A 12,516-nucleotide genomic window follows, 5' to 3' on the forward strand; every position below is an offset into this window, starting at 1 on the left:
AACTCTCCACCTCTTTATCATCTCTTTTACTGGATGTTGACATTTCCCAGCATTCTGGCTTTAGTCTTCTCAATATAACCATTCTCTGTATGTTACCTGCTTAAGAATGCCTTTAGCTTTCACTTCTACACAGAGAACTTCTAGGTCTGTATTTCCAAGCAGATCTTTTGATCTCTAGCCTATCTGCCTAGTGGACATCCCTGCCGATCTGGTTGTCACAGAAACACCTTAAACGCAACGTATTCTACTCTACAGTCCTGATTTACCCTCTCATCCCTACTGAATGTGGCTTCCCTCTCTGGGAGTTGCCCCTGCACCCAGTTGAGTGAGCCAGAAGTTGTAGACTCATCTTCCACTCCCCTTTCCCCCTCCTCACATCTGGTCTGTCTGTTTAAATCAGCAGCATCTTGTGTACTCCACTGCTTTCCTTTTATCCCACTGCCAAATCCTGAGTATAGGCCCTCTCCTTTCAGGATTACTGTAGGAGCCCCACATCCCAACCCTCTCCTCTGTCTTTAATATTTCTACCTGCTTCCGTCACCCTTTGAACTGTCCTGTCCACAGTTTCCAGAGATACTTTTCCAGAATCAAAATTTGATGTCATTTCTCTATTTAAAAATATTCATTGGCTTTCTAGGTCTTATAGGTTCGTGCCTAAAATTCTTAGGCCAGCATCACAGCCCTTCAAAATCGGGTCACACTGAGGCATCTTTCCAGCCTCAGCTTCATTCATCTCTTTGGTGCCCTTCCACTCTTGCCATGGGGAACACCAAGAAGTCCCGTGGGCTCCTCACACTGCTTGCACCTGAGCTTCCCTGCAGCTCAGAATGCACTTTGCTTCATCTGCCTTCCAGACTCCAGGGCTCGTGTCAATGTTTAATTCCTTACGCTCCCCATCCTCCTGTGTTGACGTGACACTTTATATATTACCTTTCAAACAGTCTTCAGTGCAGTGAGAGGTAAAATACAGCCCAGCAGTTAAGAATGTGAACTTTGAGGCCAAACTGCTTTGGTGTGAATCCTAGATCTGCTACCCGAAAGCCACATGACCTTCAATAACATATTTAACCTCTCTATGCCTGAGATTCTTCACTTTAGGGTATGTTAGGAAGATAAATTAATGCATGTAAAGTGCATAAAGATAGACCTGGCACTGTTAAATGTTAGCTAACGTCACATTGGATAATTTTTTTAAAAGATACATGATTATAGAGTCTCAGTCCCAGAGATTCTGATTCATTAGTTCTGGATGGGCCCCAGAATGGTTCTGTTAGTGTGTTTACTCTGTCTTCCTAGTGTTCTGGGTGGGAGCAGCAGTGCCCTGTTTACCTCTGTAGCTTGAGAGCCTAGCACAGTACCTGGACCATTCTATTCATCAGTTACTTACTGAGTGCTGGCAGCTCACTAAGCATTGCTCTGGATACTTGAGAGGCCGAGATTAAAAAAAACTGAGAAAACCATTGCCTTCATGGAGCTCATTTTCTAGTGGGGAAGATATATGCTAAATAAAACCAGAAAGTATATATGATGTGGTGTCAGGTGAGAAATGAAAAAACAAAATAGAACAGTGCAAGATAAAGGGATTTGGGAGTGGATTCTATTTTAAATAGGGTGATCAGGAAATGCCACTTCCTCGATAGGTGGTATTTGAACTGAAGCCTATATAAAAAAAGAGTGTGTGAACCGTGCACATAGTTGGGGGAAGAGCATTCCAGACTGCTGGGGTGGCAAGGTAGCGATGAGTTTGGTGTGTTCAAGGAGCAGCGAGGTCACTGCTTGCACTGAAGTGATGGAGGGGCCAGCTAGGAGATGGTCTCAAAGAAGAGGGCAGGAGCCTGCTGGTAAGCAGGACATGAGAGAGACTTCGGATTTTCTTGTGAAATGGGAAGCCATGGAGGATTTTGAGCAGGAGTCTATTTTTAAAAGACCATGGCTGCCATGGGGAGAGTAGGGTATGGGAGACATGTAGATGGAGGTTTGTGTGGAAGCTGTAAAGCTAAGGCGATAATCCAGGCTGAAAGTATCAGAGAGACGGTGCCATAGACCACAGGGTAGCGGCAGTAGAAAGAATATGGTGAGAAGTACTGAGATTCTGAACCTATTTTGAAGGTAGAACCAACAGAACTTGCTGATGGATTAAATGTGGAGGAAGACATGAAACCAAGGTAACTGCTTTTTGGCCCAAGCAGTTGGGTGAACGGTCATTTCTTTTCCTGAGATGAGGAGCAATGAGTTTGAGGGAGACGAGTGGGATTCAAGAGTGCTGTCTGGACTTGATAAACTTCAGATGCTCAGTATACTTGCAAAGAAGGATGTTAAGTGGGCAGTTGTTTTCTGGAGCTCAGGGGAGAGGCCAGACTGCAGGTATACATTTGACAATCATCAGCTTATTGTTGGAACATAATAATAAGGAATAATTTCTTCTGACTGGAGAGATTAGGTAAGCCTTTCCAAAAGAGAAGGCATTTGAACAAAACTTTGAAGAATGAGCATAATTTCCAAAGACAGAGAAAGGGGAAAACAGAAGATATTTTCCATCCAAGTCTCAAAGCCTTTTTCCCCTGGCCTCTTGTTTAATTTGTTTAAGAGGCTGCTGACCTGGTTGATAATCTCTGTTCACTGGGTTAGCCACTTAGGTTCTCTACTGAAAGGAAACCAGACCAGATTACACACTAACTGATAAACCACATTCTGCTGTTTCTCATTGTTCACAGATTGAAAATCCCAGCTGGGCTGTCGAGGTGCAGAATGTTAAACATGCTGTGCTCTACTCTTCCATGTGTCTGGTGTGAATTGGGATGTGTTGATTTTGGTGTGGAGGCTTTTCACATTCTGTCTGTCATCTCCACTAAAGATGGAGCACATCATGGAAGTTTTTACTTCTGTTGGTACTGACTTCATGCACTTGAACTGTTAATTTATAACTCTGTCTAGTTAAAATAACAACTACAACCAGGAGAAAATTGGGACCCTTTGCTATTTTATCACTCATATCTCTAACTTAGGGCATATTATCTGTTTTGAGTCATCCTGCTTTATGTAAAAGTGAATGTTTTGCCACCTTCCTATTTAGGTAGAATTTTATTTGGAGTAGAATATAGCTTATCTTTGTGTTTATTTTTGTGATCACTATAATCACAAATTTTGGTCTTTTAAATAGAGAAAAATTACTAGATATTTGTTAGTTGATAGGATAAAGATTGTTGAAAAAATTAAGTTTATTAAATTGTCTAAGATCCATCTAGAACTGATAAATAAAATTCATCTATGAATAACCTTTTGTGTACTATAATCTATCTTATTGCTGAATGTAGATAGAATGTATAAAGCCTCAGCTCTTATACTTTTAGCCATTTTTCTATTTAGAAAAAAATATAATACATTAAAGAAAAGTAGTCATAGTATTTATCTTTAGATGGGTAAATGTTTCTAGGTTTCAAAGTTCATATAATAGCTTTTGTAAAAATTGTAGGTGTGGGTCTTTGTCTTGAATTAATGACCACTGCTATTCTAGACATGTTTTAAGTGACAACCTTGATTTTTATAAATTATACAAGAGTGACTATCAGTGTAGGTATATTGGTGTTTTTTTTTTTTTTTTTTTTTGAGACAGTCTCACTCTGTTGCCCAGGCTCGAGTGCCATGGCGTCAGCCTAGCTCACAGCAACCTCAAACTCCTGGGCTCAAGTGACCCTCCTGCCTCAGGCTGCCAAGTAGCTGGGACTTAAGGCATGCGCCACCATGCCCAGCTAATTTTTTCTACATATTTTTAGTTGTCCAGCTAATTTCTTTCTATTTTTTTTAGTAGAGACGGAGGTCTCGCTCTTGCTCAAGCTGGTCTTGAACTCCTAAACTCAAACAATCCTCCCGCCTTGGCCTCCCAGAGTGCTAGGATTACAGGCGTGAGCCACTGTGCCTGGCCTGGTATATTGGTTTTTAACAACTCTACATGTCTGGACAAGAAGAAAATTTTTTTCAAAGAACATTGTTTGGATCTCATGTAAACTACAGGTAGCTTTCTTTATGTGGAAAAAATTGAACTACGGAAAAGTACAGATAATATAATAAATACCCAAATACAGAGTAACTAAAAGTTAATACTTTGTTAGACTTGTTTTAAATCTTTCTTTAATAAAACAAGTAGAAATTTCATTAATAATTTAAAGAAATGTCTGTATTCCATATCTGCCCATTTATACTTCCTTATTTTTTTTTATTCCCCATGGGAATTTAATGTGAACTATTCCCATTTTTTTCTAGAGCCCTTAATATAGTATCATGGTGTATGTATGACTTAACATGTCTTTGAGACCCATCAGTTGTTGAAATGCAGATCTAGTCCATTCTTTTAAACTGTTGTATGGTATTCCTCCATAAGAGTTTTAGCACATTTATAAGTAAGAGTTCTTTATATAGTTTGGATTCTAATCACTTATTTGTTTTATAAGCTGCAAATATCTTCTTAGTTTCCCAGGCTGTTCCTTACTGTCTAACTTCATGTGTTTTTTTTGGTTAGCTTTCTTGAGTTTGATCTTAGGCCTTTCATAGGCACTTTTATCTGTTGAATTCTTGCACTACAATAGAGTGCCTTGCGGTCTGGTTTCCCCCCCTGTGGAGGGAAGTGGTAGCAGGCTGAGTTTTCTTTCTTTCTGCTCTGAAGGAGCCAGGAAACTAGAGAATTGAGTAAGCAACCTGGAAGGTTGGTATTGTCCATTTCAATCAAACTGGCTTCAGGTGTGCCTTTGATGGCATCATCAGTGAGAGTTCTTGGTGTTGATCTCCTTTGCTATAACGGGTGTGATGTTTCTCAGTAGCTGGCTGTCTCCCAAGGATATCAGGGAAGATACTTTATTCATTTAGAACTTTGCATTCTAAAATATCTTCAGGAAAGTTGTGTCTATGTGTAGGGTTCTTTATGTGCAGTTATTTTAAAATAAGAGCTATACAATTAGACTTTCTGCTGAAATATTGGAGTACAGTGTCTGCCATTAAAAACTCATTGGTTGCAAAGCTTTATTTTTTGTTTCCAAAGCATTGATTTAATGTGTGAGCTAACAATTCAATCAAGAAAATAAATTTTTTAAAAAACTCCTCCAGTGTCTTTAATCTTGAATTCATGGTTATTTAAGAGCTTATCCTCTTTGAACATCTGTACTATGCTATCTTTCTTCCATTTTTTAGGGAGGGGGCAAATTTTATTAATAAAAAAATAGAATAATTATGATGAAAGCGTTATTGACACAAGTGAACCTTTTTAATACCTTTAACTTGTATATGAACAGCACAAATTTATGATGATTTCAGATCCAGGTTTTGAAGTAGACATCTGTTTACAGGAAATGCCTCAGAATCAGAGTACAGTTATCTCTGAGGAATTCTGACGTTCATGCGGCACACATGTATGGAGTCCTTTAACTACATGTATTGCACTGTTCTAGGCTCAGGGGATGTGGTGATGAATAGGATAGGCACAGCCACACCCTTCCCCCACCCTGTTCCTGTTTCCTGGAAACAGGAAAAGAACAAACAAAATGTGTATGTGCTGTGCAGAAGATGAAAAGGGTGATAATGCTGGAGAGGGAGCAGCAGCAATCTCAGTGTTCATTCATCTGGAGCCTGGATGTGCATACAAGGGAATGCGTGTAGGGAGGATACAGCCATTGTATAAAATAGATAGGAGCATGCACGGCCATTTATTCATTCAGCAAATGTTAGTGTTCTAAGTGCTGATGATCAGTAAGTAGTGAACAAGGACAGAAACGTCTGTGTTCATGGACTTTCAACATTAGAAGGGGAAGATTTACACAAACAAGAAAAGAAATAATGTGGGAATTGGTGCATTGCAGATGGGTACAAAAGGCAGAAAGCAACAGGATGCTTTTTAATGAAAACAGACTGTCAAAGGGTAAAATTTAAAGATATCTATAAGATACTCAACAGATTTTACTTTAGAGTGTCCACATTCCTCCATTTTAATATACAGAGTGTATTTTATTGAAACCTCAAGCACAATTTTATCATCTTAACAAAATCCATCAAAAATCTTGGGCTTCTGGAGACAGATTATTACCTTTCCAGAAGGTAATCTTTTTAGAGTTGAAGTGAAATATGGTAACTTGTTTTTTTGGAGGGGCTGTGAAAAGGAGAGATATTGTATCTAAATTGTGTTTGCAAGAGTGTAGAATAATACAGCTCTTTTTATGCAGAGTGAATAAAACTTGTGAAGCTATTAACTTTAAGCTTACATCTGGAAAGCTGAGACCTGATAGATTATGTATCAAATTGGTTTATAACTTATTTGGTAACACATAATAGTTTGAGTTTCAAAGTATTGTAGCTGCATCAAGAGATGAATTACAAAGGCAGGATATGTATTTGTGACACCAGAATTTCATGAACTTTAGAAAAGGAAGAGAAGCAATGGCTCTGCAAAACAAAGCATCTTTATTCATGCATACACATACACATATATTTAAAAAATCTCAATACTTAATATCAGAAATGTTGGGGGGGGTGCCACCAAAAGTGAATTAATATAAAAGGTCAAATGCTTTTTTCTACCTCTTTTTTAAAAAAAATAGACTTTATATTTTAGAGCAATTTTAGCAATTTTGCTCACAGCAAAACTGAGCAAGAAGTATGTGCAGAGTTCCCACACATGCATAGTCTTCTCCACTATCAGCATCCCCCAACCCAGTGGTACATTGGTTATAATTGGTGACCCTGGATGGGTACATCATTATCACCCAAAGTCCATAGTCTACATTAGGGTTCATTCTTGGCATTGTACATTCTGTGGGTTTTGACAAATATATTAATGTAATGACATGTGCCCACCATTACAGTATCAGAGTAGTTTCACTTTCCTTAAACATCCTCTGGGCTCCACCTATTCTTTCCTCCCTTAACCCCTATCACCCTGTGATTTTGTTATTGTCTCCATAGTTTTGCCTCATCCAGAATGTTGTGCTTCTTTCACTTTATAATATGCATTTAAGTTTCCTCCATATCTTTTCGTGGCTTGATTGCTTATTTCTTTTTAGCACTGAACACTATTCCGATATCTGAACGTATCACAGTTTGTTTATCCACTTACCCACTGAAGGACATCTTGGTTGCTTCCAAGTTTTGGCAGTTAGGAATAAAGCTGCTACAAACATCTGTGTGCAGGTCTTCATGTGGACATATGTCTTCAACTCATTTGGGTAAATGCCAAGGAACATGATTGCTGGATTGTATGGTAAGAATATGTTTAGTTTTGTAAGAAACTGCCAAACTGTCTTTGAAAGTAACTGTACCATTTCATATTCCCACAGCATGAATAAGTTCCTGTTGCTCTACATCCTCACTGGTATTTGGTATTGGCAGTGATTTAGATTTGGCTATTCTAATGGAATGTAGTGGTAGCTTATTGCTTTTTCAATTTGCAATTCCTTAATGACATACGATGTTGAACATCTTTTCACATGCTTATTTGCTCTCTATATCTTGCTTTCCACATCTTTGGTGAGGTGTCTGTTCAGATCTTTTGCCCATTTTTAAATCAGGTTGTTTATTTTCTTATTGTTGAGTTTGAAGAGTCCTTTGTATATTTTGGTTGATGGTTCTTTATCAGATAAGCTTTTAAAAAATATTTCCTCCAAGTCTGGCTTACTTTTTATTTTCTTGACAGTGTCTTTTGCAGAACAGATGTTTTTATTTTTAATGAAGTCCAATTTTTCAGCTATTTCTTTCATGGCTTATGCTTTGGTGTTGTGTCTAAGAAGTCATCCCCAAGGTCACCTAGATTTTCTTCTGTTATTGTCTAGGAGTTTTATAGTTTGATGTTATAAGTACATTTTAATCTTTTTTTTCTGGTAGAATTGAATTGCTGGGTTAAAAATAAAATTGTATATTTATCCCTTAAAAAATTCTGTCCTGCCATTTAATAGATGGGATGGCTTGCTATGCTTGAGGTCATATAGCTAGGTAAGGCCAAGGTTGAGTTTAGAGTTCAAGGGAAGTTTTCACTGTTACTTTTTATAATTGGTATATAACTCTTAAATTGCACTTTTGTAAAGATGGTATTTATATTTCCTGAAGGAAAGACCTTTGTTTTAATTTTTTCTTCCATGGGTCTTTGAATGAATGATTATGGAAAAGAAGTATTTTAATTGTGCATAGATCATGACAGTGTCTGAAGATTTAATGTAATAATTTTTCCACAAAACACTGTTAGGTTTCCTGATCGATAAGTTTATCCGGCCATTTTTGATAAAATTTTCAACACCTGGAACCTGACCTCTGTTGAGAAGTTTGCTGGATTGGGACCATCTTCTTTGACCTTTAAACCATCACTTTGTAAATCTCATGTCCCATTTTAGTAACTAAAACTAAAAAGCAATGGTTACTCCTTTCACTTTTAATTGTGTGCACATTTCTGCTGGTATTATATTATTTGCTTTCTAAAACAGGTCAATTCTGGGTCTTTTTGCTGTCTTAAAAAAAACAGAAAATGAGAAAAATCCAACCAGTAGGACCTCGGAGAAATTCGTGGAGGAAATAGGTTATACTGTGTTTGGCTTTATCTAGATACCTTCCAGAGCTTGCCAAGGAATTTATGTTCAGTTAGTGCTATTTCATGAGTATCTCTATCAAACTCATAACAGTTTCCACAGATGAATATACACCTAATATAGGACATAAAGAATAGAAGAAAAATAAAAATTTTAAAGAGTACTCCCAAATTCATGTTCCTTCATTTTTTTTTAGCTTCCATTTCACGTTTTAGATGCTGAGTTTCTAATTTTGTATGGATATTATCTGAAGGAACAGAAGATTAGAAAGAAAAATGATTAAGAGTATACACTATGGTTCCAGAGACACACATCATTGTTTTCATCTCTTAAAAGAAAAAATTCTAACTTTTGAAGGAGATTTCATTTGTAAAATTGACTCTGTACCTTATAAGCAATATTTAAATTCATTGGTGATAAATATGCATGTTGGTTAGTAAAATCCTATTTTTTACATAATGCTTTGATGGAAATGGCAGTTTTATGAAATGAAAGTGACTAGTAAAAATCTGAATGATGCGCATAAGCCTTTACATCATTTTTATTGAGGTTTTTGTGTATTCTAATTCATTAATACAGGGGAAAGGAGAACACTAACATTCTTTATCTCCTATAATTACTCAAATCAAATAGAATTTATTTTCAATAAAATTCTTAGAGTAAATTGCCCAGAGTGGGGAGATGGCATTTGGCCTGTTTTTACAAAGTGTCTTGACATTCACCCATGAGATTTTGCTATTTTACCAACGATGTTTTTCCATTGCATATGATTTTCACTATAGCTCCCCCCAGATTTTTACAAATAAAAGCCTATGAAAGCCCATGAAATCCCTAACACCTAAAGACTCAGGATTGTTGAGAGAGAAATCTCAGGTGCTTATTTTATCCTGTTTGTTATTACAAATATTGCTTGTGTTTTAATAATTTAGACTACCTTTTATGTGATTCAGGTAAGTTGAAACACCATTTAGATTGCTATGTAGTAGATTAACCTGGGAAATTTCCAAAAATAGCTTAGTGTTTACATTTAAATTTGGTTTATTTTTGTAGAGTGCTCTGAAGAAAAGATCAATGTAAGGGATAAACAAGTATTTAAAGTTGGGGTCCCCACACCCCACCCTCCTGGGGAGGGAGGGGAGGAAGATACTCTAAGGTAGTGAATTGGAAGTTAATAAGTAATTCTTAATGTCACTGCAGTGAAATCTTGCCAGCATCCCTACTTTCTGCTCTCTCTAGACTTCAAACCATCTTAGAAAAATATCTACATATTTTTGGATGTTTTGGGGGTGGCATTATGAATTCTTGACCTCTTGGTCTAAAGATACTTCCATGTTCTTGGGGCAGAATCTTGTTGAAACCAGTAACTTTCGGCCTGTATTAATATTTAGAAAGCTTTGAGGCCTGATAGTTTTTGAATTACATTCATACTTTCATTGAGTACTTTTTTCTCCTTAGCTTTATATTTGAAAGCTCATCCCTTTTTAGGTGTCTCTTTATGTAGACACACATTTTTCTACTTTTTTCTCCCTTCCCCCAGCATTGTGCAGCCACCATGCTTCTACGTGGTTCTTCTGATTGGCAGTTTTTATGTGAGGACCAAGGAATTACATATGCGGTGATTTGCTTGTATCCTTGTAGGTTTGTGTACCATTTGTGTGCATGAGTGTGTATGTTTTATTGCTTTCTTTGACCCTAGAAAGTCATAGTTGTGTTTAGCTATTCTTTTTTTTTTTTTTTTTTTTAACCATTGCTGAAGTGATCCCTACTTTAAGCAAGCAAAGAGACTTAACAGGAGATCAGACTTTCTCCATCTTTATTACGAGTCAGACTGCATGTGTTGGAGACAGGGTTGTCCCGGAGAGCTGCCGTCTCCAGTCTCAAACACTGCCTCAGCACCAAGTGTCCTGTTTCTCCCTTGATGCCAAGAACTTGATGCAGGGATGAAGCATCGTCAGCATCTGGCTCTCCCTGTCTAGCTGAACGTCCTCTTGGGCCACAAGTACCTGCCCTCCTGTGTAAGCTTTTTGTTCTCAGTAGGGAGCTGACCTAAGTGTGCAGAGAGGGTTGTCTGTGATGGAGTCAGTAGGTGAGGTCAGTACCGAAGACTCTGCCTCCCCCCACACCTGGCTAAGACTGTACCTACAGACCTTTCAGAATGCCTCCTCTCGTGGCTTCCGGCAGTCCAAAGGCAGGCCTTAGTGCAAAGGTACGCTGTTTTGGAAAAAACTCTTCGAACTGTGCTTTTCCCCTACTCTCACACCACGACCACCAACACAAGACTTCTGTGACCAAACGCGGGGGTTTTCTCACACGCCCACCAAGCAGTGGACACCAGCCAGGCGTCCTCTAATTCAGATCCAACACTGTCTCCCCAGAAAGAGCGTCAGGTCCCACAGGCTGAGGGCTCAGTCCCCAAGACTGCCCCCTCCTTCCCACTAGTCGCAAGTCTGGGCCTCCAAAACTTCAAGTTGGGGTTCCCGCAGCCCCCTCTTTGGGTTCAGTTAATTTGCTAGAGCAGCTCACAGAACTCAGGGAAACATTTACTTACATTTACTGGTTTATCACAAAGAATATTTTAAAGGATTCAAATAAACAGCCAGGTGAAGAGATACATCGGGCAAGGACCCCTCCCAGAGGGTCCTGCGCACAGAGCTTCTGTCCCCGTGGAGCTGGGATGTGCCACCCTCCCAGCATGCAGATACGTTCTTGTTCACCTTCCTGCAAGCCTCCATGTGTTCAGCTCCCCAGACCCTGGTTTTTGGGCCTGTTGTGGAGACTTCATTGGTTGTCCATGATTGACTTTGTCAGTGGTACACATACAAAGATAAAAGCAGCAAATACTGCAGCAGATTTGGCACGTTACCTTGAAAAAGACCTAAAGTTTGCCTGTGGATATAGATGTCAGAAGAGTTGTGTTCTGTGCGTTACTGTGATGTGAAGGAAGGAGGATTACCTGAAATTGGACGTCAAGTTGTAATGCCACGTGTGGACAGGTGTGGCTTATTGCCCACAGGGCGAACTGAGGCATCCTATAGGTGGCTGAGGTGTGTGTGGGTGTGTGTTTTGTGTACTTCTGTGCAGCTGGATGCAGCTGGGGACAGTTTTCTGTGTTCACCTATTGTTCTTGCAGACAAAATCATGCATAAGCAAATGCGAAAATCGTTTCATGCTCAGATTGTCCCTCTAATATGCACATCAGTCATCTTGGAACAAATTTGTGTTTTCAAAATAAGCCTTATAGCAGAACTGGGTGTAGTTTATTTGATTTTGAAATTGAGTCCCATTTCCTTTCTTCCTTTCCACCATTATTGATTTCTTAATTTCTATTTAAGTTAAGCCCATATCAAGTTGATTTTTCATACCCTGAGCCCCTCAAGAGGAGAGGAACCAGCCTGAGATTTTAATTTTGCTAGAGATAATTCACAGGTAGTTTTCTTCTTGGTGAATGGATACTAATATATTGAGACCTTTACTCCATGTCAGGCACAGTGCTGGGATACGGAGATGGGTAAGGTATAATCCTTGTCCTCAGGAGCTTGGAGTCTCATTGAACACTTTTCAAAGCACAAATTCAGATGTCTTTGTTGGCTCTTCTTAAGGTACAGTTGAACCAACATTATGTACTTCTTTGTTAACACACAAGTACATACCCCTTTCCACCCGTCTCCTACTTCCTTGTATATGTAAAGACAGAAGTGAGAACTTGCCTAGGGGGAACACAAAGATGCCGACTTACCTGTTGAAAATATGTAAATTTGAAAAGGACCTAAGCGGTCTTGTAGTTCAGCCTTTCCCACCTGACTGACTAATAAACCCAGTGGTCACATGTCTACAGTAGATTGGTAAGTGAAAAACAAGTTTCAGGGTAACGTGAATAGTATGATCTCATTTTTGTTAGCCCCCCCACCCCCCCCACCTGTATGTATATATTGTTTGTGTAAGCGTAGATGATGTGGAAAGA

General features: G+C 38.7%; 1 protein-coding gene across 1 annotated transcript in view; it reads left to right on the top strand.

Moving 5' to 3' along the window:
• The window catches only part of VAPB (VAMP associated protein B and C), a 47,887-nt gene that overhangs the window by 12,290 nt on the left and 23,081 nt on the right, over positions 1–12,516 (top strand). The window lies entirely within an intron of this gene.

The sequence above is a fragment of the Eulemur rufifrons genome, chromosome 20 (genome assembly GCF_041146395.1).
Source record: "Eulemur rufifrons isolate Redbay chromosome 20, OSU_ERuf_1, whole genome shotgun sequence".
NCBI classification, from domain to species: Eukaryota; Metazoa; Chordata; class Mammalia; order Primates; family Lemuridae; genus Eulemur; species Eulemur rufifrons.